Source organism: Pezoporus wallicus, unplaced genomic scaffold, assembly GCF_028554395.1.
Source record: "Pezoporus wallicus isolate ANWC-B61680 ecotype Strahan unplaced genomic scaffold, APGP_CSIRO_Pwel_v1 contig_13313, whole genome shotgun sequence".
In the NCBI taxonomy this organism is placed as follows: Eukaryota; Metazoa; Chordata; class Aves; order Psittaciformes; family Psittacidae; genus Pezoporus; species Pezoporus wallicus.
Window position 1 is genome coordinate 140,770 of NW_026635649.1, and position 5,488 is coordinate 146,257.

Sequence of the window (5,488 nt, forward strand, 5' to 3'; positions counted from 1 at the left end):
TTTTTAATCCTCTGTAATGGTTCTTTGGCTTTTCCTCCTGAGCCTTGGGGCAGAAATCCTCTGCTTGGCCAGCGCCCAGTGATGAAAGGTTGATTTGTGCAGTTCTCCTAAGCCAGGTTCTTTTATTTGTTACTGAGCTGAACACTTTGCAAAGAGGTAGTAGTGCATTTTAAATCAACCTTCGGATGCTTTTAAAAGCAAGTCTACTTGATAATGTACTTTTTACTTGATCTCAAGTTGTATAAACTAATACTTTGTGTTTACTGTCACTGCAGTAGTACTCTTATGCACAGTGATTCCATGTTACCCGCAGAGTAGTTAGGCAAAGCTGTTTCCTTAGTTCAGGAGCTCTCACTTCTGTGCAGGTCAGAAGACAGAAGTAGGCCACGGTCTGTGCCATGTCCATGTACAGTTTCTGAAATTGTTTTACAGAACTTTGATAATAAAACCCTTAAACTTACCCTCTGCTGCTGGTCATTTACACAGGAAGGACCTCAGTACCAGCTCCATCTGCTCAGAACCTGGGATAGCCCTAGGCCAGGTGTCACGCTAAGAATTACTTGACTTCTGAGGGGAATGAAGGGAAGGGGCTGAACCAGGGGCGGTGCGGGACAAGTGCTGCTGACAGGAAATGTGTATTGGTAAAAGTCTTTGTATTTTCATTGAACTATGACCATTCACCGCAGTGGAAGAGCAGCAGCCAGGGATGCAGGGGGAGGGCTTGTGCAGGTGAAGCTGCTGTCAGCTCAAAACTCACTGGGTTAAAGGAGTCAGTTTGGGGATGAAGTGAGAAGTGGTGCTTGAACTTCTGAAGCTGCCACATCAAACCTAAACTGCCCCTTTACCCCAGGGCTGGTGGAGCTTCCCCTTGCAGTGCAGAAATGGGAATTTTTACCAACTTTGGGGTATTTTGTTGGTAGAGGTTTCTATTGCACAGCTGGGCCCTGGCTTCAGTTCCTGGTAGGGAGAGAGGGACAGTAGTATCAGGAAGTAAAACCAGGCACACACCAGCTGTGTGATGACTTCAGGGATGTTTGTTGTCATCAGAGTACTTGTATGTGAAGGTCCAGAACATAACCAAAGAGAAATAAAGTAAATCTTGATGTGGTCCTGCGACCACATCGCTGTGGGAGTCATTCCCAAGGCAGGGCGTGGAGCCCACCATGGCACATCATGGGCTGTGTGGAATTAAACTCATTTCTGGTTTATTGTACAGACATCCCAAGCCTGTGCTGTGCCTCTGGCCTCCCTGCAGGCAGCTTTAACCATGAGCCATGCTGGAGTGGGCTGCAGTTGTTAAAGCCCCCCTGCCCTATGTTTCAGTAGTTACTGCTTGTCGCTACCCCCAGCAGTTCCTGGCCCGTTACAGCAGTGTGATAGCTGCAGCTGCAGCAGTCACTGTACCTTTAACGTGGTATTTTAAGCACTTTCTGTTTTCCTCACCTTTAAAATCTATTTATAAAGTCAGCAAAGCCTCAGCCAGAGGCAGACGTCGTGGTGGCTGCACTGCATGCTCAGCCTCTGATGCAATTCTAAGTAATAAAACCCCAAACCCCCTCTTCAAGGCACAGTGAAACTCCTGAAGTTCCAGGTTTTGCTTTCGAAGCCATCCACAGCTCTTCTGAGAGACTGCAAAGAGACCAAGCCTCACATCTTGTTATTTAAAGGAGTACAGTGCTGGATTTAGGAGATCCAACTGTCATTCCTGAGCTGGTTTCCTTCCCTCCCTCCCAGCAGCTATTCCTGACTCTATAGCTCTCAGGAAGTGCCAGAAGCCACCATCCACATCACAGAATAGTCAGGGTTGGAAAGGACCTCAAGATCAACCAGCTCCAACCCCTGCCATGGGCAGGGACACCTCACACTACACCAGGTCACCCAAGGCTCTGTCCAACCTGGCCTTGAACACCCCCAGGGATGGAGCATTCACAACCTCCCTGGGCAACCCATTCCAGTGCCTCACCACCCTCACAGGAAAGAACTTCTTCCTTAGATCCAATCTAAACTTCCCCTGTTTCAGTTTTAACCCGTTATCCCTTGTCCTATCACTACAGTCCCTAATGAAGAGTCCCTCCCCAGCATCCCTATAGGCCCCCTTCAGATACTGGAAGGCTGCTAGGAGGTCTCCACGCAGCCTTCTCTTCTCCAGGCTGGACAGCCCCAACTTCCTCAGCCTGTCTTCATACAGGAGGTGCTCCAGCCCCTGATCATCCTCGTGGCCTCCTCTGCACTTGTTCCAACAGTTCCATGTCCTTTTTATGTTGAGGACACCAGAACTGCACACAATGCTCCAGGTGAGGTCTCACAAGAGCAGAGCAGAGGGGCAGGATCACCTCCTTCGCCCTGCTGGTCACGCTCCTTTGGATGCAGCCCAGGATACGGTTGGTTTCTGGGCTGCAAGCGCACACTGAAGCCGGCTCATGTTCATTTTCTCATCAGCACCCCCAAGTCCTTCTCCTTGGGCTGCTCTGAATCTCTTCTCTGCCCAACCTGTAGCTGTGCCTGGGATTGCTCTGACCCAGGTGTAGGACCTTGCACTTGGCATGGTTAAACCTCATGAGGTTGGCATCTGCCACCCACTGGCACGTGGAGCTTCACAGAGGGGAAGGGCACACTAGTGAAAATGTAGGGGTTTATTTAGAAGGTGACCAATGCAATGCCCCTGCAGCCAGAGCGGGGCTGCTCAGCCCCAGGGGCACATGGACCCTGCAGGGAGGTCAGGACAGTACCGCACCAGGAGAGCCAAACCTCGATGCTCACACATGGAACAGGTTCAGAATCCAACAGCGTATTTTGGTCTTTATTCTAACAAATGATACAACCAAAAGTCACGATTAGTGAAGGAAAGTTAAAAACATGGACCTGGACAGCTGGTAAAATGCAAAAAGTGACATTTGTTTCCATGATCGTTACAAATTGTAAGGAAAAGAAAGGTGAAACTGCAGCATTACAGGAGGTTTGTTAATACAGGTTAAACAACGCAGTTCTCCTCGATGGACTACAAACCAAGAACAAAGACAGTTAAAAAACCCAGACACTTGCTTGGAATATCAGCTCCACGCGGCAGGGTCCCAGCACCCATCTCTCCAGAGGGGTTTGGAACAAATCGTTTCAACACACACAAACCAAGAGTAAAGTGAGTACAGTGACTGGAACAGCAGCTCCTTGGAAGGAAAAAGAAAACACATTCCCTTTGCCACCAATTAAAGCACAAGTTTGGAAGACCAGGAAAACAGTTTGGTCGAGAGAGAACCCTCGGGATGCTTTTGCCCTCATTTCTTATATTTGTTTAGCAAAATGCATGGCTGGTTTTTAGTACTTGCTCAGAGAGAAACCCCGCAGCCATCAGGGAAGTGCCGAGATCAGAGCAGTGCTTGGACTCAAGGGGGCTCCCCACCAGCCCTGGTTGGAGGTTTCCACCTCCACAGCCATCACTCAGCACCGTGTCCACTTCTCCTTGCACCACCCACAGCTGGGTGATGCTCACCAGACCCCTGTGAGTTCCCTTCTCCCCTCGTGTTAGGCTGGACGGCACCAGGACCAGCGCATCCACAAAGGTGGTTTTAAGCACCCAGGTCCTTCTCCCATTCCAGGCACCCGGTTGCAACAAGTCCCTAATCCCTGCACAAGCCACATTAACAGGTTAAAGCTGACAGGCTCCTCGTTAGGCGGTGAGGAGAAGATACCCACTGTCCAGGGAACCAAACCTTCCCTCAGCGCCCAGCGTGGTCTTAAGGAAAAGGGGGAAACCAAAAGTGAGGTTCTGCCAGCTCAATCTTGCCCGAGGGAATACATCTCCATTGGGTATCCCAGCAGGAGATGGGATGAAGTGGGGGAAGCAGTGCCCACAGCACGGCTGCAGACTGGGGTTCTCTCCCCACTCCTCACCCACCCGCAGTGCTGGTGCACAGACACATCCACACTGACAACACACACTTATTGCCCAACAGCACAAGCCCCAGCAAGCAGAACAGATCCAAGTGGAGAAATGGGCCCTACAGCCCTGGACACCATGTCCTGAGCATCCCCTGCGCCCGACAGGAATGCTTCAGACACAAAACATCACCCAGAGTCAGAAGGAGAGGTACCAAGAGCAGCTGCCCAAGGCTCACTGTGTGCGCTGCCACAGGGCCCAAGCAGGCACTGAGCACAACGTGCCTGGAGTCAGACTGCTACAGCAGGAGGGGAAGCAGCAGCAGGGGATGCACACCGTAATAACCTAAAGGCTGCAGCCACCCAGCTCTGTGCCTGCTCTCACTCCACGTCAGAGCGAGCCCTAGGAAACAGAGCAACCACTGCAAAAAGTGTCTGCAGATCCGAAAAGGTACCAAAGTTATTCATGGTGTGATCGGGAAGGTCAAAACCTCCAAACCTGCAGGCAGGCTGGCACAGAAACCATTCCCACAGTGCAGCGGCTCGGGCTCAGACACCACCTCCTGCTCCACCTGGGGCCATGGGGTGTTCGAGGCAGAAGGGACGCACACAGAACCCTCCTCTCGTGGGGCTGCACAAAGAGCTTTGTTCTTATTCTAGAGCCCAGGCCGCGGCCGTCACTGCATCACCTGCACAGCGCCAGCTCGGAACGCTCCCTCCTCTGCCAGCCAGCTCTGCGTGGCCGTTTGGAACAACCAAAGTCACACGAAATGCCTGCTCCCTCCCCTGCAGCCCAAGAACAGGATTTCTGACACTGACCTCATGGAGAAGCCTCCCTCTGCTGCCACTGCAGAGCAGCTCGGTGCTCCCGTGCTGCTCCCACTGGTGTCACCCAGCACGACCCTGCACGGGGCGAGCCCCAGCAGAACCCAGGCTGCAGCCCCACTGCCACCGAGCCCTGACGGGGTCCCTCAGTGTCCGTGTCGCAGCCTGGCCGCTCCCAGTGAGCGCGGCTGAAGCCCGCAGGGGCCCACGGGGGGCACTGGGTTATAGCACGGATGTGAACACCTCAGGAATTCATCATTACTTGGAAGAACAAGTTCCGTCATTCCTACCGAATGCTCAACACCCGCTGCCGGTACAGTACGTCAGGAGGCGCCGCAATCCTGCATTTCCCTTTGCTTCCCCCCCCTATTTTCCACCCGATTTTGAACTCCAGTGCATGGGTCACAGCGTTACCCCCCCCGTCCAACCTGCAGGTTCCCAGTGACGCTGCAAGAGGCTCAGCCTCTGTTTCCATTCTCAGCTCATCTGTGCTCCGCAGACAGCGATTCCCTGGGACTCCACCTAAGGTGGATCCTGCACTTCCCTAGCGCTGCCTCTTTGGGTTCTACGCAGATGGAGGCCACAAGCTTTGAAGGAACATCTGCTTGGGATGGGTGTTCCCTGTCCTGTCGATGGACCTCACAAGCCAGCTCCTATTGCCCTGCAATGAGACACCTCCACTCATGACCTGCATGGTTAGTTAGGTCAGGTACCTCTACGAAGCATGGCTGGAGCTCTCTGATATGAAGTTTGATACTTGACTCTATGACTTCCAGAAAAAAGTTTTAAC